At 44.6% G+C, this 27708-nt stretch overlaps 1 protein-coding gene and 1 long non-coding RNA gene across 4 annotated transcripts in view; one reads left to right on the top strand and one right to left on the bottom strand.

Annotated features, from left to right (window-relative positions):
* Positions 1-16985, bottom strand: part of LOC114680314 (uncharacterized) — a 31929-nt gene extending 14944 nt beyond the window's left edge. The window contains exon 1 of the long non-coding RNA XR_003732484.2: positions 16876-16985. This is a non-coding gene — a long non-coding RNA (uncharacterized LOC114680314). The remainder of the gene's footprint in view (positions 1-16875) is intronic.
* Positions 1-27708, top strand: part of LOC114680429 (uncharacterized) — a 141286-nt gene that overhangs the window by 71286 nt on the left and 42292 nt on the right. The gene's annotated exons all lie outside the window — the stretch shown is intronic.

The raw sequence follows: 27708 nt of genomic DNA, 5'->3' as shown, positions 1-27708 counted from the left end.
CTCTGTTGCCCAGGCTGGAGTGCAGTGGCGCAATCTCGGCTTACTGCAACCTCTGCCTCCCAGGTTCAAGCAATTCTCCTGCCTCAGCCTCCCAAATAGCTGGGGCTACAGGTGTGCACCATCACACCCAGCTAATTTTTGTATTTCTAGTAGAGACAGGGTTTGTTTCACCATGTTGGTCAGGCTGGTCTCGAACTCCTGATCTCAAATGATCCACCTTCCTCAGCCTCCCAAAGTTCTGGGATTACAGGTGTGAGCAACCGCGCCCAGCCTCTACTCACTTCTAGAAGCGTTCCCTAGCCTTCCCTTCCTCCATTGGCCCACTCTGTGATCTCAGTCCACTCCATAAATTAACTTCCACATATAGTCAAGGATTCCCAAATCAATCTCCAGCTCAGACCTCTCCTGGAGCTCCAGATCCATAGATAATCAGCTGTGTCCTATTCCTCCTTGGGAACAAATATGACCAAATAACCAAATTCTCATTTGTTACGGATGGGCTTGGGAAGTTGAAGACGGAATGATGCGTTGACTCATCCATTCACTCCCCCGTCCACCCAGCCATGCCTGCTGGATGCTGAGGACGGGGTTGGGCACCAGGAACCCAAAGAGGAGTGAGACATGATGTCATTGTCATGGAGCTCAGGCCCACGTGACACATTAGAGATGACATATAATACAATGTGCTAAACATAATGCTTGACAGATATAAACAAAGTAGAAAAGTACCCAGGGGTGAGAATTTCTCACTCTGCCTATAGAAAACTTCACAGACAGGGTGCTTGGAGAAATTCCTGGAGATCTCTGGATTTTTGTATATGTGGGCATTCAAGCACATATAGATAAGTGTTCAGTAAATATACAGCAAGTGTGGTGGCCAGGCACAGTGGCTCACGCCTGTAATCCCAGCACTTTGGGAGGCCAAGGTGGGTGGATCACTTGAGGTCAGGAGTTCAAGACCAGGCTGGCCAACATGGTGAAACCCCAACTCTACTGAAAATACAAAAATTAACTGGGCATGGTGGCTCACGCCTTTAGTCCCAGCTACTCGGGAGGCTGAGGCAAGAGAATTGCTTGAACCCAGGAGGCAGAGGCTGCAGTAAGCTGAGATCATACCACTGCATTCCAGCCTGAACAATAGAGTGAGGCCCTGTGTCAAAAATACATATGTATATATAGCAAGTGTGAGAATGGAAGCCAGTAGCCAATGCTAAGCCAGTGCTAAAGATGGTGGATTAAGAAGGAAGAAGGAGGCCAGGGCCATTGCTGATATTATGGGGCAGCTAGCCTGACCATATTTCTTCTATATGAGAGAAAAGCAGACCATTCTCTTTTAAAGGCTTCTGTTAACACTTTCCTTGCCACCTAACAAAATTCTTAAGAAAAAAAGAGTCTTAGAGATCAACCGGTCCTGTTTTGCAGTAAAGCTTTCAATCTTAAACCTGTTACTGTAAAATCTTAGGTGCCCTGTCGTTGATGTGAGGATTGAATCTCTCGTGAACCTTCCTGCCTGTGGCTGCCCATGAAACACTTCTGCAGATTCCTAAGCCTCCTGGAAATAACTGCAAACCATCATAGCCTCTTTTTTTTTTTTTTTTTTTTAAGTAGCTGAGAAAATAAAAGCTACGAGAGATCAAATAATTGGCCCAAGGTCCCAGAGGTAGATTGTGCTGAGGCCAAAACCAGATTAAGGTCTTGTGGCGCTGCCCACTCTGCTTTTCTTCCTTCCCTCTAGGACCCTGATATAGGGAGACTGGAAGGGACAGAGCAATGTGCTAATGAAGAATGGAGGTTTGTACTCTGAATTGTAGAAACGAAAAGGGCAGGAAACAGGAGGGATGAAGACAGAAAAACACTGGAGCTGCAGCGTCAAGACCATCTATTGAGTAGCCTGCTCTGTGTCCAGGGCCACCTGAGGATGAGAAATCGCGGTCCTCAAATACTGCCTTGTAATTGATTTTATTATCCCTGCTCTGGTAGGTTTTCCTCCCCGATGTGAAGATGCTTCTGCCATCGATCAACCAGTCTGCAGCTTCTAAGAATCACACAGGGGTACTCAGCACTGTGTGAAATGTGCAGATACAAAGGAGCAACAGAGACGGCCCTTTCCAGAAGAGACTGCTCTGGGGAGTTTGCCCAACTTGCGATATCCTCTTAACTTCCCACCCTACATTCATTCACAAGAAGTGGGCTCCTGGCTGTCATGCTTATCGACTGCATGGCAGGGGCAGTCATGACCCTGCACCCTGGGCCCAGTCGACTGGACTACAGATGTCCATTTGACCCACAGATAATCAATCACAGCCTATTCCCAGGGAGTGTGTGGGGTGGGATTGAGGGGAGGAAAGGAGAGAGAATGACAGAAGAGGAACAGGAAGAAGGAGGAGGAGAAGAAGAACAAGAAAAAGAAGAGGAGGAGAAGGGAGAAGGAGAAACGGAGGAATAGAACAAGGAAAAGGAGAAGCAGAGAGAGGAGATGAGACGAGAGATAGCCAGATGGTGAGACCAATGTAAAACCACAGAGATTTAGTTGTCAATCTTCTGCCTTCTACATGTAATGCACACCAGAGAAAGCAGATATCCTGGGAGAGGGTGGAATGGACACTTGCAGAGCACCAGAGAGAGAAACAGGGAGATTATCCTCAGCATTGCGGGCAGCAGATTCCCAGTCTTATAGGGAGTTCAGGGACAGAGCCTGAGAGAAGGCCAACCTCCCCAGGACACACCTACCTGCCACGACCTGGCCTCTACCCACTCCTCCTCCCATCTCTCCCCCAGCCCTGCTGACTCTCAGCCCTGCAGCCCTCCTGGTTATTCCTCCCACAGACCTTGCTGTTCCTTACCCATGGAGCTCTGTTTCTCTCTTCCATTTGCCCAGATGCTCCTGCCCCTTTTCTCTGTTAGGCTACTCTGGCTCATCCTTCAAGGCCCAACCTGGGCACAATCTCATCCAGGGAGTCCTCACAGTTGTTGAAGGCCCCGCTTTGTGCTCTCTGCACTTACTGGATCACTGAAACGGTCTGCATCTGTGTTCCTCTCTCCCACTTTGCTGTGACTGATATGCCGGGCACATGCCAGATGCTTCACAGATCCTAGTTTACAGTTCAAATTGCCTCCTCTGCCCCCAAGTGTAGGGTCTCTAGAGTAACCCCAGTCAACCAGACTTCAGAAGTGCTTCTGCTTCAGCAGGTGACTCCGCCCTCTCAGCTCTGGCCTGACTCCTGGTCCTCCGCGCACATCTTATCACCATGGTAGCCTGGCAAGCTGAGCTCCCCTCTACAAGGTTTCTGTGACCACATGTGGGCTGCAGGTCTCATTTCTGCATTCATCTTCCCTGCTCCTTCCTGGGTGCTCAAAGCAGCTCTTCCCACTCCTTCCCCCAAGAAACACCAGCATGTCAGACATTTACTAAAAATTCGGGGAGAAAAAAATTCAGTCGCAGTCAATTATAATACAGGAAGCAATTTAAAAGTATGTGTGAAATAATAGTGTCCTAAAATTTCTCTCACCCATTGTCTGCCTTCAGCTCTATCCCTCCAGAGAGCCTCCTTAGATTTCTGTGCTGTCTCAGGGCCTGTCTCACCTGGAAGCCCATCAACGCATGCCCATCTTCTTTCCACTTGCCAACCCCAATTCCTGCTAAGTACTCATGTAGAGCAGCTTCAGTCTTCATTCCCTCCACTAAGATCTGGGTCTATCTTTAAATGTCCACAACTCGCTAATAAATAACAAAGTGCCGTCTCCTGCAGATCTGCACCATTTGGCAGCACGCATCAACAGCAGGAGCTTAGAAATCCGTTTCCCTCACACAGGCATAGGCAAGCTGCCTCTCCCACGGGGCTCTGTAAGTGGCAAGGGAGCAGTCCAGAGAATCCAAAAGGAACTAGCCCCCAGTGTTGGTGGGATTTGATTTGTTTGTTTCTTTGCTTGGGTTAGTGATGATTTTCTTTGATATCTATCAGCACAACTTCTCTCCTAGGCTGGAGCTTCTGGGGACAGACACTTGCTTATCTTTATATCTCCAGGATGAAGCACTCAGTAAATGTTTGCTGAAGGAATTAAAGCGCTCATGAGTGGAGATAGCTTAGCTGAACAAATAGCAAGCATGTAAAAATGACCATTAATGAACTGATGAGTACATTCGAAATTGCTGTACTCTTTCTTCACCGTCTTCTTAGCAGACCCTGATATTTCTGTCTCTGACTCAGGCAGTTAACCCAGCCTCTACTGCTCATGACGGTTACATTTATTGACCTTGGACTGTGTAGAGGTTAGTGGTTAAGGATTCAGGCTCTGCAATCAGATAGACTACATTTCAAATATCTGTCACTTAGGAGCCCTGCAGGACCTTGGGCAAGACGCATAGTTTAAATCTGAGTTTCCTCACCTTAGACTTCAGAATAACAATAGTACTGCCCTCACAGGTTTGAGGAAGAATACATGGAGATAATCCTGTAATGTGCTAAGCATAACACCTTAATGCCTAGCACAGAGCAAGCACTCAAGGCACGATAGGTGTTGTCATTAATTATTGCCATTGTCTTCTTATTGCTATTATTGTCCCAGGTGTGGACTCAGTGGGGAAGCTCTAAGCCTGTTCCCCATGACCAAGACTTAGCCTCTCTGTGGAGATAACAGTTTACTCTTCTTGCCAAGGTACATCTATACTAGATAGAGGTGTTCTGATTGCTCCAGGAGGGGGTTCTGTATTCTAACAGTGTAATCTGTCTTTACTTTTTTTTTTTAAGCAATATATATAAGAAATGTCAACATACAATGAGATCAAAGCAGAGTTCTTTATAGTGTGGTGTTTATTATGTGAGTGTCTGATGGTACAGGAGGGGATGAACCAAACCCAAACCATCATTCAGCATCTCCATTGGAACCACATTTTAAAACTCTGCATTTTACTGGTCACACTGTTCTGATTTTATATCTGCCTAGACTGCTGCCACCACATCAGGAACATTCCAGAAAGCACTTGGTGTTCATCATGGACTCCAGTATGATAGAAATTTGCTTTAGAGAAACTTCAGTTTCACCTAAAACTCAGCTTATGTCCTTATCCCTGACTTTGATAACTGTATTTACGGATGGGAAGAGGATCGCATCAAAATCCCGTGGGCCCTGCCTGGGCCACATGTGCCATGATTGGACTTCCTCTGAGAAGGAAGCATTTTCCTCTTATTAGCCAATCCAGAAAAATCAAAGCAATTTATATGGTCTGGGATGTTCCCAGAACTCTTTTTAAAGTCAGTGATAATTTGAATCCATTTGAAATAAATTGGATCACTTTGATCTAAAATATTTTGTAAGTTTTACAAATATGTCATTTTTACAGACATATCTCCAGTTATATAAAGACCACAGATGATAAGGATGTCATTTGTGAATCCTAAAGGAACTAGATTATGGAATATATACTTGAATCCAAAACAATATTTATAAAAAACCACTGTGAAATTTCCTCTGTTAAATAGGGAAGATGATTTTTTTTTTTAAATCAGGAAAAATAATTACAATAAATAGCTGGGCACAGTGGTTCACATCTGTAATCCCAGCATTTCGGGAGGCCCTGGGTGGAATGATTGCTTGAGGCCAGGATTTCAGGACCAGCCTGGGCAACATAGCAAGACTTCATCTCTACACAAAATATTTTAAAAATTAGCCAGGCATGGTGGGTCCTGCCTCGTAATTCCAACTACTTGGGAGGCTGAAGTGGAAGGATTTGAGGCTCAAGTGATTTGAGCCCAGGAGTTTGAGGTTCCAGTGAGCTATGATCTCACCACTGCACATCAGCCTGGGTAGCAGAGCAAGACCCTGTCTCAAAAAAAAAAAAAAAAAAAAAAAAAGTAAAGACTCTAAATGTAAATACTATTTCCTAGTTTTTCTAGCTAAATAGTCAAACCAATAAGACGCAGCTTTTATATGGACAGTGAATTTTTGACTAGCTGGAATTCTTTAGTAGTGGCATGTGTTGGTTGATGAGATTTTCTCTACCTTGTAAAATATTTTTCTAGAACCTAGTTTCTTTATCTTTCCCTTCCTCCTTTTTCCCTCTCTCCTGACTATTTTTACTCCCTTCTTTCTCAGAAATGAGGATAGGGAATATAATGTAATATTTCGGCTTCTCTAGACAATCATTCTGAACACTGGATTTTACTATTCAGTCTTGAGATCTGGAAATTAGCTGGATTCATTCTCTGGTCAATGAACAGTGAATAAATCTATGGGTATTTGACAAATCCAAAGTCAGTTTTTATGACATAGTCTCCTTTTACTTTCTTTACAGAATACAATACTATTTGAAAATAAATAATTCATGTATTCATATAGTGTCTTCTATCTTCTTGACCCTCTGAAATGTAAGCTTTGCAGAGCAATGACTCCCATCCTTGTTCTCAGCAGACTCTCCAGCACCACAGGTACCTGGCACAAGAGAGTCTCTCAGAAATGTTTGTTGGAAAATGAATATCTAGTTTTTTAATTCTTCACCTATTACCAAAAAGTCAAATGTAAGCATTTCTCCTTGATCCTTGTTCAACGATGCCTTGCCAAAAAAAGTCCCTGCTTTTTACTACATTGTGTTCCAGAAAACTGCATCATAAAGTTGATTGTTACAAAGTAAATTGTATTCCCTCAGAAGAAGGGTGAACTTCTTTTGAGATAAAGGTATTTAATTACAGAACATCATAAAAGAACGCATATAATGTGTCTAAAATCATAGCCAAAGGACACACAGTCTCTAAACCACTATAAACTGTCACAATGTTATCTCCTAGATCACTGGTCTTCAAATTGTGCTCCTCAGACCCTTGGTTCAGCCAAGGTATGTTAGGAACTTCCTTGCAAAGTGAAAGGGGAAGCCAATGAATGGGCTTCCAGATTCCCCAGCTGTCCTCTGCCCCTTCAACTCTTTGGTTTCACTTCAATGAAGGATTCCATGGATAAGGAAGGCTTGAAAATGAGAATTTTAGATCTAGATGACCACTGCAACTCACAATTCCTTACTGTGCTCCAATTAACTTCTATCCACTGAGCCATTCAAAAACATCCCCTGAGTGCCTGCTGTCCGGTCCCGGAGGTGCAGCTGTAAATCAAGGGGACATGGCCTCTGACTTCATTGAGCTAGGATTCTAGTGGATGAGACCAAAACCAAGACAATAAAAGCATATTTTAAACAACAGGTGGTGAGGAGAGTAATAAAGCAGAAGTGTTGGGAGGTGGGCTCAGGTGTTTGCTTGGTCTCATCAGGTGATGAAGGCAGACCTTCCTGCTAAGGCAACATTGGAGTAAAAGCGTGAAGGAAGGGAAAGAGGATCTGGGTAAATTTCTGATGGAAGAGTGTCCTATCCCAAGGGAAGAGCAAGGGCAAAGGCTTTGAGGTAGGAATGTGCTTGGTGAGGCCATGAGGAGGCAGCAGCAGGAGGTAAGGCAGCAAGGTTGGGTCGGGCTGATCATGACCTGAAGGCCATCGCGGCACGTAGGCTCTTACTCTGAGTGAGACAGGAAGGCATGGGAGCATTTGTAGCAAAATGAGAGGACCTGACTCAGGTCATAGCAGGATCCCTCTGACTGCTGTGTTGATAATAGACTGTATAAGGGCAAGCATGGGTGTCAGTAGAGCAGTCAGGAGGAGCCTGCAAACATCCAAGTGAGAGATGCAGGTGACCTGGGCAAGGTGATGGTGGTAAATCTATGGAAAGAAGTGGTCAGATTCAGCATATATCTTGGAGGTAGAATCGACGTGATTTCTGGTGGATTGAAAGTGGATGTGAGAGAAGGACTGGAGTCAGGGATGACCCCAAGGTTCTCTCCCGGGCTTGGAAGGAGGGAGTTGCCATTTTATTGACCTAAAGCCTGGAGGAGGAGCACATTGGAGGTATGGAGAGGGAAATGGGAAAGTTGAGAATGAAGAATTTGTTTTGAGATATGTTATGTGGTGATGTCAAGCCGTCATACAAGACTGGAGTTTAGGGAACAGGTTCAGGCTCGAAATGCGAATTTGGGAGGTATCAGTATAAGGTGATATGTAAAGCCTTCAGACCAGATAAGAGCACCAAAAAGTGAGTATAATAGAGACAGCAGGGGAGGATAAGCACCCTCGAACTTGGGTGGGCACTCTGGCTCCACACAGATGAGGAAGAACCACTGAGGGGACTACTATCCCAGACCTAGAACACTTGGATACACCTATGAGTTTGCCTTTTTGTCTCCTGTTGTTGGAGTTCGGTGCTGATCGCAGTGCTCAGCAGAGACCTTCAATAAATTTGGGAAGGCAAGAAGAAAGGAAAGAAAGGAGGGAGAAAGGGAGATGAGAGGGAAGAGGGAGGGAATGAAGGAGGGAAGAGGGAGGGAGTAAAGAAGGGAAGAGGGAGGGAATGAAGGAGGGAAGAGGGAGGGAGTGAAGGAGGGAAGAGGGATGGAAGTTCTCCCGTGTGTCCTGAAGGCAGACTACCAAAACTGTATGGGAAAGACTGCTGGGACTGGGGGCATCAGAAACCTGGATGCTAAGATGCTGAACAGGTTTTCTACAAAGCTATTTAGACATGTGATGTGGCAGGTCCCTATGATGATGGTAGGATCTAGGGGGAAAGGAAAAGTGTGAGCCAGAAGACAAGGTCCTCAGTGACTGGAAGGAAATGAGTGGATAATCTATAGATGACCTCAATGAGTCCCAGAGAGCCAGGTCAAATGCCGCAAGTCTGAAAGGAGGAGGGGTTTGCTTGAGAGTGTTGAGGCAGCAAATAGGGGAGGCAGAGGAGCCATCTTCCCTTAAATGGACAGCAGAAAGGTAGTCCCTGGGAGAGAGCCAGGTTTTAGTTAAGAAAGGAGAGGAAGTTTTGTGCATATCAAGTAGCGGATGCAGAAGAGTTTGATCCCCATAAATAAATGTTTTGAAAGGCACATGAAAGGAAGGTCGGTAGTGAAAGGAAGAATCAAGAACACATGGAGCATTTGGGGGATAACAGTTCAAGGAACTGCAGGATCTTGCATTTTGTCCAGAGGCCAGTGTAGACAGAGGAGGGAGGCAACATGGATTTATCCATCTTCCAAATTCTGGCCACCATAGACCAAGCATTTGGCTAGTGCTGACAGCCTGGTAATGTTACCCAAACACAGTTATTGCTCAGCCTTTGTATAGAACATTCTTGATAAAATGCCCCAGTGCCTCCCTAAAGAATTCTAGTTCAAATGTCGAGGAGAGAGTCAATTGACCTTCAACAGAATCACAGCAGGCCTTAGGGCCAGGAAGCCTAAGGATTATGTAGTGAAGTGGCAGGGGAAACTTGTGGGAAGGGAAGGTGACTTTCCCAAAAGAATGCTCCCCCAAGAAAGGTGAAGGGGACCGGCTAGGTTTCTGCCCTATTCCATCCTCCCACCCAGGTGAAGCTCTAGAGGCTCAGATGGACAGGACTTAAAATTTCCTAAGCCAGGCTCAGGATAACTTGGAGAAGAGGACTCTCCTATAGTCCTTTTCCATCTGGTTGTCCCCCTTTCTATTCTTCCCATGGTTGTCCTATCTTGAGTTAGTCCTGCTGCACCATTCATAGAAAATGTAGCTCTCTGTCTGCTTCCAGATTGACCATGAGATCCTCAAGGACAGAGAAGAGTCTTAGCCATGTTGGTATCTCCAGTATGTTGAACTGAAGATTTGGGAAATGAAATGAAAATGGTTAAGGATTCAAAGAGTCTCACCCTCATGATTTGGCAGCCCAGAGTGTCTCTGCAAGTGTCCAGGCTGCCACCTTTCTTTGGGCCAACTAGGCACACAGAAGAAACCAACAGCAGTCAGCCTGTAGTAACTAAGTCCCACTCTCCATATCCTGGGCCATGTTAAATTCAAATAAATAAACAGTAAGGATCTTTTAAATTCTCCATTAATCATTCATTCCTCTGACTCAAGCACTACCAAGTGTTTGGGGTTCTCTCTTCCCATAATGAAAACGAACTTATGGGACCAGCTTTCAGGCAGGTGGGACAGACCAAGCAAGCAGGGCTCCAGTCCTGGTAAAGAAGGGATGGAGGAAGGTGAAGAAAGGAATGCTGAAGACAAATGTGTTATCCTCTCGGTTTTGCCCTATTTTTAGCATCTGAACTGTACATAGTGATTACTTCATGTTTCCAGTTAGTTTCTCCCATAGGTTCATATTTTGCACGTGGGGCTTGATGTCCCAAAGCCTTTCATTGGGTTCACCTTTCCGATATGCACTGACAATTGCTCACTGCTTGGCTGAGACAGAATTCTCATCTTCCTGCATCGTTTATCCACACTTGGCCCTAAGAGAGAATGAAAAAAAAAAAAAGTCTATTCACTCTCCCCTTCCAGACTAGTTACCATGCCTAGTCTGGTTCTGATTAATGAAAGCTAGATGTTGGGATGTTGGCAAGCGTACCCTTGGGGGTCAAAGAGCTCAGCAACTGTTTGGAGGGGAGGACAGGTCACACCATGAAGGGTGAACCTGATGGGAAAGGGGCAAATGAAAGGGGCTGTCAGGAGTAAGGAAGCCACTAAACTATGGGAAGGGACCTGACAAGGGAGAGGGGAGAAGGTGAGGGAACCTGTCCCTCCTTCCAAGAAAGGAGATGAGCTGAATGTCACCATTTCCTTAGGAGATGAGACTTACAACTTCATGGCTCAGTTTGTTTGGATGTTGCCTTCTGTTTTATAAGTAGTTCAAACCAGGACACTGGCTATCAACAAAATCTTATAGGTTATTATTACCCTATTTTTAGACTTGAAAAGACACAGTACATTTTTTATCAGAAATGATGGCCAGGCAGCTGCAAATTGGTTTAAAGTGTGTGGGGAAGTGGCTGATCTCCTCAGATCTAAGTCCCAGGACGAGGCAGGTGGGAACATATGAGCAGGGCCTCAGGAAATCAATAGTCAGGCAAGAGGTAGAATGAGATGGGCACTTTCAAGGAAAACAGGCCAAATTCAAAAAGTTCTATTTTCTAAATCTCCAACTCATGCAAGGACAGTCAGAAAAAATACGCATGACTACTGTCGTCATTTATGTCTTGATTCACATGACAGCTCATATTTATACTTTTTTTTTTTTTGAGATGGAGTCTCACTCTGTTGCCTAGGCTGGAGGGTAGTGGTATGATCTTGGCTCACCACAACTTTTGCCTCTCGGGTTCAAGCAATTCTCTTGCCTCAGCCTCCCAAGTAGCTGGGACTACAGGCTCACACCACCATACCTGGCTAATTTTTGTATTTTTAGTAAAGACAGAGTTTCACTATGTTGGCCAGGCTGGTCTCATACTCCTGACCTCATGATCCACCCGCCTCAGCCTCCCAAAGTGCTGGGATTACAGGCATGAGCCACAGCACCTGGAATGATACCTGGTAACTTTTTGTTTGAGCATCATTTCTTGTCTTTAAGTCCTTTTGAACAGAGACTTTTCTATGATGTAGGGTATGCTTTTCTCACCAGGGCACTGAAACATAGACACAAAGCAATAGGCCAAGATCAGGTCTTTCAAGGCATGGCTTGGAGGACAGTATGGGGATGGAGACACTGAGAAGCCAGGGCTTAGCCCAGACCAGGGATATGAACTGGTTCTGAAAGCCAGAGCAGGTAAAAGATCACCCTCTAGGGAGTCAAGTAATGACTGCAGGTTGGAGGGGCCTAAAGGACCCTTAGTCTTGAGAGAATCCTCCACTAGCTGCCTACACTGAGGATTCTCGGAGCTGTGCAGATGGCCCCCTGGGACCGTTGGCTCTGCATGAGGATGGACCTCATGGAGCAGAAGAGTCTCTCTCCCATAATGGGCAGGCCCACTGGGCCTAGGTTGAGACCAGGCTAATAGCTTCCTTACCTCTGATCTTGGTCCTCTAGAGGTTACTACTTTTATGGTAAGAAAAATCAGGAAGATTACTCAAAAGAAAAGTCTATCTACTGAAAAAGTGTTTCTCCTGAAGACTCAGAGTAAAGCTGGTCTGAGCAACCCTTCTTGGAGCTAGAGGCCAGTGGAGGCCCCAGACCTGTCTTCTCTACCAGCCTTATGGGGTCTCCAAGAGGGAGAAAGGAGGCAGAGGGAAGATGACAGAAAGTCAAGCGCAAAAGGCAGGACCACAAAGATGCCAGGGCTCCTCGTAACCTACTGGCTCTTCACCCAATAATTTTCATCCTGATCACTGTGACCTATCAAAGTCATTGACCTGGCCCATATAAAACCATCCTGTCCTCAGAGACAGAATGGAGAGGGGGCCTTAAAGTGCCACAGCCGGAGAGGTGATCTGAGCAGCGGGACTCAGTCTCAGGTGTGCATTTGTTATCTCTCTGAACCCTTCATACCTGCTGAGTGCCAGGCTTTTGCTAGCTGTTTTATAAAGATTCTAATATGGCATCTTCACAGCAATCTTTGAAGGATATGTATCATTATTCTTATTTCATAGAAGGAGAGACTCAAAAAGACTAAGGAATTTGCCCAAGGTCAGATGGGCTAGGATGTCAACTCCAAAGCCCATTCTCTCCCATCTGCACTGCATTTCTGAGGGTGTCTGAGCAGAAAAGAGCAGAAACTTTTAAGCAGTATTTCCTGCTTAAGCCAAAAATAGCTTCCAACTTTCTTTGTCATCCAAGAACATCATTATGAATGCCCTCCATTGAGATATGTGTTATAATTCAGCTTCACTTCTTGAAGTATATAGGATCATTCTCCGCTATACCAAATGTCCCCCAAACAGCTGTGCACTTTTTGGTAGTTTTCCTTTCGGTACTGCTTGCTCTAGTCAGTGTTTCTCAGCAGCTTCCAGTCTTTTCAGTATTTTCATGCATAGGTGTTGCCAGCAGGCCTGAAGACAGTTCTGCCTTATCTATGAGAAGTTTATGAAAGCTTTTAACTGCTCAAAGACTTTTTCTCTGACTTCAGTGTTCACCATTAACCTCTGAAGGGCTGGAGTCACCAAATACCCAATTTCAACATCACTGAGGTACGTTCTCTCAACAGCTTATCTATGAAACTGTGTATTATTTAAACTCTCAATTTTAGATTTGTAGAGAAGTCACAAAGACAATGCAGGGAGGTCCCCTATACTCTTCATCCAGCTTCTCCTAATGTTAGCATCTTACCTATCCATGGTCTGTTTGTCAAAACTAAAAGACCAACAATGGTTGTATATGTACATTTAATACGCAATAGGATACAAAATGTACATTATGTAATTTCTGATTTTCTAGGTAATCTCATTTGGATGCAATTGTCTAGGAATCCAGTTTCCTCTTGATGTCTCAGGTGATGAAGCTCTTTGTGAAAAAATGCTCTACTTCCCCCTTCCGCAGTGAGAAGTTTACAGCTGTGGCAAATCCAAACATTTGGTCTTTTACTTCTTTGTTTTAGAGTTGAATCAAGAGAAGAATGAAATGTACTTACAACAAAATAGTAGCAAAGTACATATATAATTTCACAATTACTGGTTTGATTGGTGTATCAAGTCTTCAGACTTGTACCCACGGGTAAATTCTATTTACCTAATTATAGAAGAACAAATGAGTCAGTTGCTGCTGCATTAATTTCACTTGACCCAGTGGATAAAATCCATTCTGTAATTTCCTTCTCCCTTAGATTTCAGAAAACCTGAACACAGTCATTGGCAAGTGTGTTTGTTTCTAAAAAAACCATTAGGGAGTGGGACCACTAACTTATCAGCTCTCTATTTAGCACCTGTATAACAGCCAGATAATACAAACAAAGAAAAGAAGGTGAAGAACAGAAGGAGTGAGGGGGAGAAAGAAAAATGTGTTTTCATGAAAAGACATGAAGGAAACTTAAATGCATATTACTAAGGGAAAGAAGACAATGTGAGAAGGCTATATACTGTACAATTTCAGTTGTGTAACAGTCTGGAAAAGGCCACACTGGAGAGAATGAAAAGATCAGTGGTTGCTAAAGGTTAGGAGAGGGAGGGATGAATAGGCAGAGCACAGAGGATTTTTAGGGCAGTAAAAATACTTTTTATGATACTGTAATGGTAGATACATGCCATAGTACATTTGCCCAAACCCATAGATTGCCCATCAACAGTAAGCCCTAATGTAAACTAGGGGCTCTGGGTGGTAATGACATGCCAATGCAGGTTCATCGATTGCAACAAATGTACCACTTTGTGGGGAAGGTTGACATTGGGAGATGTGGAGCATGTGTGGCGGCGGGGGTAGGCGGAGTATCTCTGTACCTTCTGCTCAATTTTTCTACGAACCTAAGCTGGTCAAAATATAAAGTCAAATAAAAAAATTAAGAGGTATTTTAAAGTTGTTGAGACAGAAAAAACAATCAGTTAAATGAACTTGTGAGATATTTAGGCAACAGACAATGAGATTGTAGGAAAACCAGGAGACTTCGGCATATTAGGGCAGGTCTCTGGGAACAAAGTTTGAGAGGGAGAGAGAGAGAGAGAGAGATTTGGCAAGGCCACAGGAACAGCACCTATAAGGAAGTAAGGGGATCAGGATGGGGCAGAGAGAGGCTTGAAATGTGATCCTGTTACAGTGGAGCCTCAGCCCATCCAAAGGGCAGCTCTGGAGCTGGCATGATCCTTTAGAATTGTCCCAAACTGACATGGGGGAGCTGGAACTCGTACCTCTGTATCAACCAGTCCTTAGGTGCAGGCTATTCTTGCAACAGGGGCATACGTTTAGTCAAGTCAGCTTCCTCCATATAAGGATAATTCCTAGAGATAGACTTAGCCCTGAGCTGTCAGTCACCAACAATGCTGGCAGCCAGAGCAACGAGTTCCTTGGTCCTGCAGCGGGGATCTGAATAGCATGCCAGAGGATCTAGTGTACAGGGTATCCTCAAGTCCAAGAGAAGAGAATGTTTCAGGAAAGGAACAGCCAGCCATATGGAATATTTCTGAAAGGCTGGGTTAAAGGAGGATACAGATGTGGCAGATGTAGGTCATCATGATCTTAACCAGATACATTTTAGTGGAATTGGAAGGATGCAAATCCAACTAGAAAGACTGAGAAGAGAAGGAAGGATGAGGAAATGAAGACAACAATACAGACAATTCTCTTGAGATTTTTGAGGTCAGTCAAGAAGAGCAGAGAGATTGGGTGTTAAATGGAGAAAGGCATGGTGCTAAGGGTAGTTTGTTATTTGCTTTAAGTTGGAAGATACTGGAACGTGTTTGCTGACAAACAAAATGACATGAATGATGGAGGAAATTGAGATGCAAGATAGGGAGGGGAGAGTTTCAGGAGTCATGTCCTTGAGAAGGTGAGAAGGAATAGGATGCAGGGTACAGTTGGAGGGGCTGACCTTGGACGGGGCAGGGATACATCATATATAGTAGTAACAGCGTTGGCCTCCAGAAGGTACTAGGTATACACATATAACTAGTGTGTGTGTGTGTGTGTGTGTATATATATATATAGAGAGAGAGAGAGAGAGCATGAAGCAGATGTGTGTACAGAGGAGAAATGGGACAGGCTTCTGATGGCTTTGCAAGTCCAGGCCCTCCCTGAGGTCTGCCTGGAGAATCTCTTCTATGCCATCAAACACCCCTTTGTCTTTACTATAAACATCTCTTTCTTGCTAAATTTAACTCTACTGAGATACTGATTTTTGCAACCAGAATCTTATCTATGATACAGTGCATTGCCTGATTGACATGCAATTAGCTTCAGGCCAGATACCCGAGAAGACACCCTTGATATGAGCCAGCTTCATCAGAGAGAGCTACCCTGCCGCGTGACTCAGTCCCTTTCCTAGAACTGTACCATGGATCTCATACAACACTGATCTGTCCAGTGCCAGTCCACTAGTGGAAGACTGGATGCAAGAAAATGTAAAATCTAAGGAACAATTACGATAAAGCCAATCTATTTTTCAATAAATAATATCTAGCCTTCAGATAGATTCTGTGAAGGCTAGGTAGAAATATAAAGTAAAACAGAACACTGATTTTAATGCCCATTATTATAGCATTGTAAAAAAAATGCATTTGGTTGGGAGGCTGAGGCGGGCAGATCATGAAGTCGGGGGATCGAGACCATCCTGGGCAACATGGTGAAACTCTGTCTCTCCTAAAAATACAAAAATTAGCTGTGTGTGGTGGCATGTGCCTGTAATCCCAGCTACTCAGGAGGCTGAGGCAGGAAAATCGCTTGAACCAGGGAGTCGGAGGTTTCAGTGAGCCAAGATTGCGCCACTGCACTCCAGCCTGGTGACAGTGAGACTCTGTCTCAAAAAAAAAAAAAAAAGCATTTGGACTGAGTTTGGTGGTGTGCACCTGTAGTCCCAGCTACTCAGTAGATTCAGCTACTCAGGAGGCTGAATCAGGAGGGGTGCTTGAGCCTAGGTGTTCTGGGTTATAGAGAGCTATGTCTATCTAGTGTCTGCATTAAGTATGGCATCAATATGGCAACCTCCCAGGATCAAGGGACCACCAGATTGTCTAAGGAGGGGTGAACCAGTCCAGGTTGGAAATAGAGCAGGTCAAAACTCCCATGCTGAGCAGTCATGCAATCACACCTTGGAGTGAATAACCACTGCACTCCAGCCTGGGCAACACAGTGGGAGCCCATCTTTAAAAAAAAAAAAAAAAAAAAAAAAAAACACATTTGGGAATAACATGGGAAAAATTCATCAAAATGGTAATAATAATAATGTGTTAGGTTAATGGGACCACGTATGTTTCCCCCTAATTTTCTCTATTTTAATTCTAAAATGTGGCTATATTATGTAGACAATTTAATGCAACTCTTCTTCCTGAAGCTCACACCCAAGCAGCTGGGGTGGTTTCCGGGATGTCACCAAGTTATCACAGATTTTAGGTACAAAAGGAAGAAAATACTCAAGAACTGCGGCCAAAGAAGGCCATCAGAGGAAGTAGTTGTTAAAATCAAAAGGGACACCTACCTTCTGGCCAGTGACACCAATTATAGTCCCACAATAAAGCCCAAGATGAGAACTGGGTGACCGCTTGAGCATGATCAGATTTTTCAGCCTGTTCCCATTGCAGGAACACTGCCATGAAATCTCTGAAATGGAAGAAAAGGCTGGGCACACGTGGCCGGCTCCTGTGGCAGGCCTGCCCCTTCCTGGTCCTCTTTTGTGCCTGTTCTCTCAGCACCTGGACCTCCCTCAGCATTGCTCTTCCCGAAAGTGCCAAGGGTTTTATTAGGAACCACACTGAGCACTGACCCTGAACTTCATCTTTGCTAAATACTTTCAAATGACCTTAATGAGGATCCCCCTCCACCTCCCAGGGAGGCCAGTTTAAAGGTTGTCCTGAGACTCTTCTTTCACAGTGAGTAACAACAGGTCATTAAACAGCTTACTCAGAGACCCACTGGGGCAACTGGAGCAGGAACTCTGTGTTCCTCTGGGCTCAATACTTTTCTTAGCTCACCGAGCCCAGCCAAGGCTTCAGGCGAGTGAGAACTGAAAAGAATAAACAGTGATGGGGGAAGGAGGACTCGTCACCCAAGCTCTGCCCTGCGTGAGCAGCCATGCTTCTGTGCACCTGCTCACTCCCTGACCTTTCTGCTGTTACAGACAAACTAATGGAGCCCTATTGTTCCTCCAGCTTCCACAGAGGCCAAGGAGAAATGGACTGCTATGGGGTTCAGGTTCACTAAACGAGTGAGACACCCACCCCAGGGCTAAAATATAATACAATGATTAGCCTTGTGTTTGTGGATAGTCATAACTAAGGCAGGTGGCAGCGTGCTGGCAGGAAGTTCTTCCTAGAGAGCAAAGGCATGTGGGAAGAATTTGAGAAGAGGCCCCACCCACAGATGACTGGAGCCAGTTATCAAATAAATGGAAATTAGTGACTTTATATTCAATATTGCTATTTAGTGAGTGGTACTGTGTGCAGGGCCCATGCTAGGTGGGAAGCAAAGCCACGGCATTCCCACATGTCAATACCCACTGTCAGGGGCCAGGGATGCTGGTCAGGTAGGCTGATGCCTTGGTGTAATCCCATGGAGCATTTGGACTAGTCTGTGTGGTCTATTGGCAAGACCAGATAAAAGCAAAAGGCAGATGCAGAATTCACATCCATGGAGAGGTGCCTAGAGTCACACCTACAGGTGGGTACATGGCAGAGAAGCCAAAGGAGTTAGCAGGGCTGTGTCACCTCTTACCTAACCTGCAGGTGTCTGCTTCAGTGCCACTTCCTCCCAGAAGTCACCCAATCACTCTCAGGCATATGTTAAGCTCCCCTGTTAGATACTCAGATTGTACCACTCATGACACTCATGAGCGTGATTGTTTGGTTAAAGGTCTGTTTCCATGAAAATAGGGATGGGAGAAGGGGCTCTTTCATGTTCCCTGTTTGTCCTCAGCCTGGCACTAACAGGCTTTCTATTCATATTTTGTGAGCCACTAGTCTTCACAGCACTCACTACATCAGAAGGCTGTAAGTGCTTGGATAATTCTTTTTTTTTTTTTTTTTTTTTGAGATAGAGTCTTGCTCTGTTGCCCAGGCTGGAGTACAGTGGCGCGATCTTGGCTCACTGCAAGCTCTGCCTCCCAGGTTCACGCCATTCTCCTGCCTCAGCCTCCCAAGTAGCTGGGACTACAGGCGCCCGCCACCACGCCTGGCTAATTTTTTGTATTTTTAGTAGAGATGGGGTTTCACTGTGTTAGCCAGGATGGTCTCGATCTCCTGACCTCGTGATCCGCCCGTCTCGGCCTCCCAAAGTGCTGGGATTACAGGCGTGAGCCACCGCGCCCGGCCAGATAATTCTTTATTGACTGTCTTCCTCCTTGCTAGGTTGTAAATTGTAAAGCACAGGAACCCCCTTTGTTTTGTTCTCTATCACGTATATCTTTGGCACAGATTTACACGTAACAGTACTCACATTGTTGGCAGAAATCAATAATAAGTGAATAAACAAACATGAATAAAGGTCCAAAGAATAGAAGTGGGTAGAAAAAGGAAGACAATACCGAGAGGTTAGGAATTCAGTATGTCCAAGAACCGAGTTAGGCGAGCAGAAAGTGAGAAAGCACAGGACTTCTGTATCAGTAGATGTGGGATGCCTAGAATCTCCTTTTCAGGAATGGACCGCATGGTGGGTGTAGTTAAGCGAACAGGGAAGGCATGCCATCATATTAGAGATGACTGACCAAGTCCAAATCTTCTTTATCCTAGGAGGAAAGCTAAGCCATTAATTTCCTACTCTGCAAAGTGTAAAGCAGGGATCCTTTTCTTTTGCATGATGAAGCCTTAAGCTCCTGCAAAGTCTGGGGAGCCGGGGAAAATGGCTTAGCAACCTGCAGGATCAGGGTTCCACAAATAAAAGTGGATCCTAGACTCTTGGCTGGGAGCTTTAGTGCCGCTTGGCGAGTCCCTGAATCACAAGGCCCTGACTAGTTATGCTGCTGCCTTCCTGTCTGGTAGATAGAGGCCTTACCACGCATCATTTGCGGCTGTTTTTGCTGGAACTTCAAATCCCCTTTCTTCCCAGGTGTGAGTGCAAAAGGCTCAGGGAAGGGTTCAGGAAGGAGAGTGAGCCTGCATGATGACATGAGAAGATGTGGTCCATCTGAAAAGCTCCACAAGGCATCTCTCATCTCTCTCTTTGCAATCAATGTCCCTGGATCCCTAGACAGTGCTTGCCAGAGTTGGCTGCTAATGCAGAGACTTGCCTGGAAGTTAAGAAACAGTGTGAATATTCAAGAAGTGTAAACCAAGTTCCAGATGGGAATTCCTGGAACCCTCTTTTTCTCGGTGATCTCCTCCTCCTTCTACTACCATCCTAAAACTTGTTTTGATGGGCTGTTTTTATGAAATTCCTTCTTGTCTCCAACTTCTGCTTCCCACCCTTCTGGTCACCAAAGTGGAAGGAAGAGCACTGAATTTTTAAAGCAGCTGTCCGACCCCCACAGCAACAGACACACACACACACATACACACACAGCCCTCCAAGACATTTTCTCCATTTTTAGCAAGCAAAAGGGGTGTGGGGCAGAAAGCAGGCTTTTGCAGTGGTCTATCTTATTTCCTGGTCAATCCATTTGGATGATTACTGACAGATTTTAAAATGGAGCCTCATAGTTTAAGGTGCTGCACTGTGATTGACTCCATCTTGTTGCAAACAAAGAAAGTATTTATCACTAATACCTTGTAGGGCTCCTGGGAGAATAGAGGTGGCATACACTGCACCACGCTCGCCTAGTGTTCAATTTATTCATGCTAATTTTACCAGTCTTTGGAGGGGGATGAACCAAAATTTTCCCTTCCAGGTGTATGTGTGTGCGTGTGTGTGTGTATGGGAGTGTGTATGTAAGTCTGTATGTGTGTGTGTATGTGAGTGTGTAGGTGTGTATGAATGTGTGTGTATATGTGAGTGTATGTGTGTAGGTGTGTGTGTGTATATGAGTGTGTGTGTATGTGTGTGTATGTATGTGTGTGTGTGTGTCTGTGATTACTCTTCCATCTAATATTTTAGTCCAATTCATTCCCCCAAATTTTCAAGATAAATTTACTTAATTTTTTTTTTAGTGCAAGTATCACAAATGTTGGTTTTCTATATCACTTGACTAGCCTAAAAAATGTTGGGCCTCTGTAAATTGCACTGGCTTGATTTAAGCTGTTGTCTAATTTGGCCTTAATCATAACAACAAAAAAAAAGCATACACGACAAAAACTCTTTGGAGTTTTACCGAAGTGAGGAGTTTCTATGTTCACTCAAACAAAGTGCTCACAATCATGTTTTTACCAAAATACAAAGATATAAAATGCTATTTCCAGGCAGGAGTAAAGAGTCATTCCCAAACTTGTAACTCTAAAAGGATCTCATTCCGCTAATAACTGGAGCCTAGCATATGTGTTGACATACTGGAGGCACACACAGTCGTAGACTCTTTATTGTCAGGCTCTTCGCCTGACTTCAGCTTCCACTGCCCTGCCAGCTACATAGGTGTGTGTCAGTCACTTCACCTTTCTGGGCTACCGTTTCCTTCTGTGGCTCACGAGGCGACCGCGCTTGCCTGTTTCTAAGGCCCCCTCTAGCTCTGGAGTGTCATGAGACTTTGAATAAGGAGGAAAGTTAGAGTCATTTTGTCCAGGGCCAAATCTGGACCACTGCCTGATTTTGTATATCTCACATACTAGGAATGGCTTTTTACAAATTTTAGTGGTTGGAAAAAATAGTATTTCGGGAAACATGAAAATTATGTGGAATTTAAACTTCAGTGTCCATAAATAAAGTTGAACTGGAACACAGCCGGGCTCACTTGTTTGTGTATTGTCTGCGGCTGCTTTCACACGACAATGGCAGTGTGCAGTAATTGCCATGGAGACAAGCCTATAATATAGCCCACAAGCCTAAAATACTCACAATCTGGCCCTTTCCAGTAAAAGGTTGCTGGCCCCTGCTCTCGTCCAACTGCTTGACAGATGAGGACATTAATGCTGAGTGAACTGACTTGGCCAAGGTCCTGGTTCTTAAAGACAAGGTATAGTTATAGGAAGAAAGGCAAATGGCCATTTTGAAGCATCCAAAGGAACAAAAACAATTAACAATAAGCCAAGATTAAGGATGCAAAAGTAATTTCTTCCTCAAATGCCAAAGGATAATGTGTTCTACAACAGATAAGGACAAAGATATTAAACCTTCCAGCACCCCACATCATTTGTGAGGAAGAACCGATATTTTCCTAATCTGGAATCAAATGACAATGGGTTGGTGAAGAGGATTTGGGAAGGGATAGATTACATCAGAAATGGCTCAAGATTCTTCATACTGATAACACTCCAGGAAGCCTACATTCACAATTGCTGAAGGAAATGGAGGTGGACATTAGAAACGCTTTAGTGGGTCTTTTCAAAAGTGCAGGTCTGGAAGGGATGAGGCAATACAACATCTGGGGCAGGAAGCCTGGACTAGATTAGAATTTTCATCAGATGGAGGTCTAGTGTTAGGAAACCCTAAAGCCCTTTACGACACAGAGGCTCAACTTAGAAGAGCCAGCATTGTTCTGAGGTTGGCCCCTACTAACCTCCTGGCAAGAGGTTAAATAGGAGCAAAATAAGTGTTGCATTGGCAACATAGCAGTTTTGAAAAGCTTTAGACAAAGTTCCATGTGGAGATAAAGCTCCTCACCCTTCAATTTATACAGGGCAGATTGCCTTTGCCTGGGAAGTTCCTAGTAGTTCATAAGAAATATTCCATAATAAATAAATAGGGGCGAGATGAAACTGCTCCAATGTCCAAACTGTTGGCAGTCCACTAGGAACCAAACATTACCCCTGCAGGAAGGGCCTTAGACAGTCAAAATATAAAATTGAAAGCTGGGTGCAGTGGCTCACACCTATAATCCCAGCACTTTGGGAGGCCGAGGCAGTTGGGTCACTTGAAGTCAGGAGTTCAAGACTGGCCTGGCCAAATGGTAAAACGCTGTCTCTACTAAAAATTCTCTACTAAAAAATGAGCCAGGCATCGTGGTGGGCACCTGTAATCCCAGCTGCTCCGGAGTCTGAGGCAAGAGAACTGCTTGAACCCGGGAGGCGGAGGTTGCAGTGAGCCAAGATCACGTCACTGCACTCCAGCCTGGGTGACAGAGGCATCCATCTCCAAAAACTAAAATGAAATAAAATAAATAAAATGAAATAAAATTGAACTTGCCAAATAGGATTAACCTTGGAACATCGGATTATTTACAACATACAATAAAGGTGCTGCAGAGTCAGTGAGAGTCAGAACGTTACTGTCTCAGTTTAACTCAGTGACAAGCTGCCCAGGGTTGCATCCAAAATCGACTGCTTGCATTCCCATGCAACTCTGGACAGGTTGCTAAACCTCTCAAGCCTCCTTGTCTTCTCCTGTAGTGCCAATAAGAACAATAATAATAGCACCTACTGTATGGACTACTGTATTTAAATGAGATTTTAGAGGTAAAGTGCTTGAGAGATGTTGGTCATTAATAAGTGTTCATTAAATGCCTTCTGTTCACTGTTGGCTGCATTGTATGGCATATTAACTGAGAGCATGGATTTAGGTGCAAATAGTTCTGGGTTGGAGTCCCAGCTTCATCACTGAGTAGCCTCATAACCATGAGTAAATTCCTTCAATTCTTTGAGCTTCAATTTCTCTACTGTTAAAAAGTTATAATAAGAGTTACCTCAAGGGGTTGTTGTGAGGATTAAATGAAAAAATATACGTACAATGCTTGGGAGAGTTTCCAACGATTAGATATCACTATCATCATCATCATCATCATTATTAATTGGTTGGTTCTGTGTTTAGAAATCTTCTGAAGACAGCCTTCAACACAGGAAGCCTGATATAAGATGCTTATGTGGCACACAGAATATTAAAAGTTTTTACATAAGTGATTTGATCCACTGAAGTTCCTCATATACATTAGAAAGGCCAAGTGAGACGCTAGTGAGAAGGACTCCAGGGCCAACCCTGCCTGCCCCAAAACCCCCCAGGCAAGCCCAGAAGGTGCTCCCTGGATTCCCTACTTCAGAATCACTGGGGTTCTTGCTTCTTGTTTGCTCACCTTCTTTCTGCTAAATTCTGTTATTCTTGTTTGCTGCCAGGCTTCTCAACGTGTGGAACTTACTGCCACCATACTGCCTCATGTTCCATGTAAGAGGTAAATGCCAGTCTCATCTTTATCAATAATCAGGTAGAAACCATTGCCTCTGAGGAGGAAAGGGCGCCTTCATATCTGGCCCAATCTCCCTTCTTAGTTTGTGGAACCAATACTGTTTCCTACATTAACAGATCTGTTTGCTTATCTAATATTCCCAGATTAAATTGCCCAGTTTTCACTCCGATGGGCTTGACAAACTTGCTCTCTCTATAACTTGCTACCCTGCATCCTTTCACACCTGCTGATTCCTTCACAATGAACAGAAGGGAGCCAGTCAGCTGAGATTAAGGAATTATAAAAACATGTACTATAGGTATCAGTGGTGCCTTATTTAGCACACATTTTGTGATAAGTCCAAGGTATTGTTTTCACTAGTTTTAAGAACTGAGGATCTCTTCTGCCAAGTAAGCCAGATTGGTAGATTTGGCTTTCCATCCATTTCCCCATGTGCCTGTATGGGTGGAACACTAAAGAATAAATAATGCAGGAAATTCAGGGCCCTGTATTCCTAGGTTCATTCCTGTAAGAATCACATCTCACCTCTTCATTTTACTGATGAGGAAATCAAGAAGCTGTAACTCACAGCTGGATTCTAGTCAAGCCAAGATAGGATCTTAGCTCTCCCAACTCTCGGGCCACTGCTCTTTCCTTCTTAAAGTTTTGTTGCTTTCCAGGCTCAGAGCTGGAGTGGATTTTCTCTCTGTTTTAAAATGTATTTTTTAGAGACAGTGTCTTGCTCTGTCACCCAGGTTGGAGTGTAATGGTGTGATCATAGCTCACTGTAGTCTTGAACTTCTGGGCTCAAGGGATCTTCACACTTCACTCTCCTGAGTAGCTAGGACTACAGATGCATGCCATCATGCCCAGCTAGAGGAGTGGATTCTCCTCGGTGCCTTTTCCTTTTGTTCTGTGCAGCCGTGGCTCATTTGGGGTGAGCCTAATCTGTCTTCTTACTCTTGGGTACCAGCTAATGTCTGGTCCTCTCTGTGCATGCCATTCTCTGCAAACTTCCCCCAGTGGCTTGTGGTCAGAACCAATGCTTATTTGGGATGAATAATTCAGTTGCCTGGATCTAAATGGCAGAAAGATTTGGAGTGTGGAGCGTGAAGCCACGACATGTTCTCTCAGTTTTGGGAAGGCTCAGAACCCAAGTTCCAGTAGAAAAGCCAACTCTGAACTAAACCAGAAACCAAGAGGGCCTTGGGGCCTGGAGACCCCAACCACTCTCCTCTCCAGCAGCTAGAGTCTGAGTCTGCAAGGCCAGTCTGAGGAGTGTCCTGGTGCCTTACACCCATGGTTGTAGGTTGAGTCAAAGGGTGACTATGAGGTTTGTGTCTCTAGGAGCCAATGATATTGGGCTCCAGTGGTATACACAAAGTGGGTGGCCAAAGGCAGAAGCCATAAGGGGAATGTGGGGAGCCAAGATACAAAAGAGTGTCGGAAACCAGACAAGAGCTCCTGGAGAATGTGTGTATGTGCAGGTCTGTCCTGTCTCTGCCAAGACCATGTGGGTGTCTCACTGAAGCTTCCCAGCAATTATTTGAGGTAGATGTTATTCTCCCCATTTCAAAGGCCAGAAAACTGAGTCTTAGTGAAGTTATTTGCCAAAGTCACACACCTGTCAATGTCAGAGTCAAGACCAGAGCCCAAGCCTTCTGACTCCACAGCTCATGTTCTATCCAGTTCACCATGCTGCCCTCTAGAAAGGTCAATCTGTGTTTACCAGAGAACTCAGACTGACATATGTGGCAGCCGTCACGCAGCCAACTATGCAGTCCTAGGGCTGGAAGGACACCACTAGTCATCTAGCCCAACTCTAAGTACATTGATTTCATTGGCCACAGCAGTTCTCCCATCATGCCCTGAAGAGGGGCCTCAGAAATTTCAGTGGGGACAAAGAAGGAGGATGGACACAGGTCACGTGCTGTTTCCAGTCAGCCCTTGAACCCCCATCCCTTCAACCAGAGTGACCTGTTTCTTTGAGTTGGGAAAGGGTTTAGATAACCTCAGTTCTTCCAGGAGCTCCAGCCTCTGCTTCAATACCTTGCATAAAAGGGAACTGCCCTAGAGCTAAGCAGGTAAAGATGTCTGGGCAGTGCTCATGAAGTTGTCTTCTTGGCTGAAGAGCCCTGCACCACCAATAAAAGTGTGATAAGCTAAGCCTAGTACAACCACAGAAGTTAATGGCTGCCTTAGAATTTCCTCACATTCATTCATTCACTTGAGAATCATTGAATTAGAACCACTGTACATCTGATCCAGCAATCTGGTTTTTACAGAGGCCCCAGTAGATTATGCTGTGGGATAAACAGGATAATCTCTCTGAAGTCACCCTCAAAAGATTAAAGAAGAACACCTTTAAATCACAGCTAGTGATCTATCAGGCATAAACTTATCTCAACTTTTTAATAGAGGTGCTATTTATGTTTTTGGCTATCATTACCTCTTGACATAACAAGTTCAGTAAGTTGCCACCACCTAGGCACTTCCTTTTACCTGCCCTATATTCACCTCTCTCACTTTCCAGGGGTAACCCCTGGGGTGCTATGTGTTGGTAAACATGCTCAACCTGCTGTGGCTGAAGCACTACTTTAGCAAATAATTCTTGAATTGACGGTCCTGACAAATGGCATCATCATAAATGCATATTGGCCAGGTTTTCAGTCCGGTAAAATCCTTTCTAGGGGAGGGGTCACCAATGTTCTGGAATTTTGGACATGCTGAGCAGTTTTTCTATTATTTAGACAATTTTTAAATCCTCAGACAACTTTCAAACCCTTGTCATGGGTAGAGGCTTGGCATGAGTGGCTGGAGTAAGGAGTGTTGATTGCTTCCCATCTGTTACATGAGTTCTTTTATATATCTTCACCTTTGTCTCCCTAGCCAACATATGTACATTTAGACAAATTTAAGCAATCTGTTATCTTTCAATATACTGAGGCCAGAAAAATTTCATTCTGATGGCCTCTGCACAAGCTGTTGGCAATTCCAGGACCTCTTTGATGCGTTCTAATAAACCCCATTCTAGATATGCCTCAGTTTATAGGCATCACAAAGGAAGAAGGGTATCACAGAGGAAGAAGGGTATAGTTCTGGATGAAGGAGTTCTGAAAACTAAGAGTATAATTATTTAAGTTCCAAAAAGTTTAACCCTTTGCAATCCAAGTTTATTTATCTAGTTCAGCACAGATCCGGGGTTCAAAATGTGGCTTCACAAACCATAACAAGTATTTCTCTGTTTGAGTCCCATCTGCTGGCAAGAAACTGTGATGAACATTAAGAGGAGCTGCTTCATCTCCTTCAGTGGGAGCGTGGTTGTCTGATGGCTCCAACATTGTCCCTCTGGACATTGTACCAAGGCCAGGTTTCTCATAGTCTGTTCCCAACCAATGATTGAACATGGTGGCGTTCCTGCAGGACCTGCGTCTCCTCAACCAGGAGATGCTGCCTCAAGAACTCCCCAGAAGCCTGGCTGAAACTTTCTTGGAATAGGGCTACATTCCGAGACTCTTCCTACTTAATTCTCCTTCACAGGGGTCAGACCTGCATCATGGTCTGATGGTTTCCCCAACGTAGTTGGCTTCCTCCTTCTTCTCCTTCACAGGCAGTGCCCTCAATAAATGCTTTGCTCATCTAATCCTGACTTAGTGTCCGCTTTTTGGGAGACCTGAACTAACACAAGAAACTGTAGCCTTCTCTCCTTTAAAGTCAGGCTCCACCCCATTCCCAGCTGTTTCCAGCAAGCATCTCACACGTGTTCATGAACATGGGCTACGCAACATTCACCCTCTTCCTCCCGTCCTGTGCTGCTCCACCTTCCTGGAGTGATGCCTGCATCACAGTCTTTGGTATTCCCAAGCTTCGTGGGGTCCTCACTGCTGCTAACACCTCTTCTCCTATTTGTGGAGCCCCTGATACCCACTTCCTGCAGATGTATCAGAAGTCAGGGTATACCAGAACCCTCTGATGATTTGAAGCTATGCCCACTGCAGACGGATGCATCTAAGCCTATGTGCTATGATAAGTCCCTTACCTTCGTTCATTACAAGGGTTCCCATGTAGAGCTGGATGGTGCTCCCATTGTCACATATTACTTTTTGTGAGAAGAGGTCATTCAGTTTTTGCCCACAGTTC

The sequence above is a fragment of the Macaca mulatta genome, chromosome 8 (assembly GCF_049350105.2).
Source record: "Macaca mulatta isolate MMU2019108-1 chromosome 8, T2T-MMU8v2.0, whole genome shotgun sequence".
NCBI lineage: Eukaryota > Metazoa > Chordata > Mammalia > Primates > Cercopithecidae > Macaca > Macaca mulatta.
This window is presented reverse-complemented; position numbering and strand designations above follow the sequence as displayed.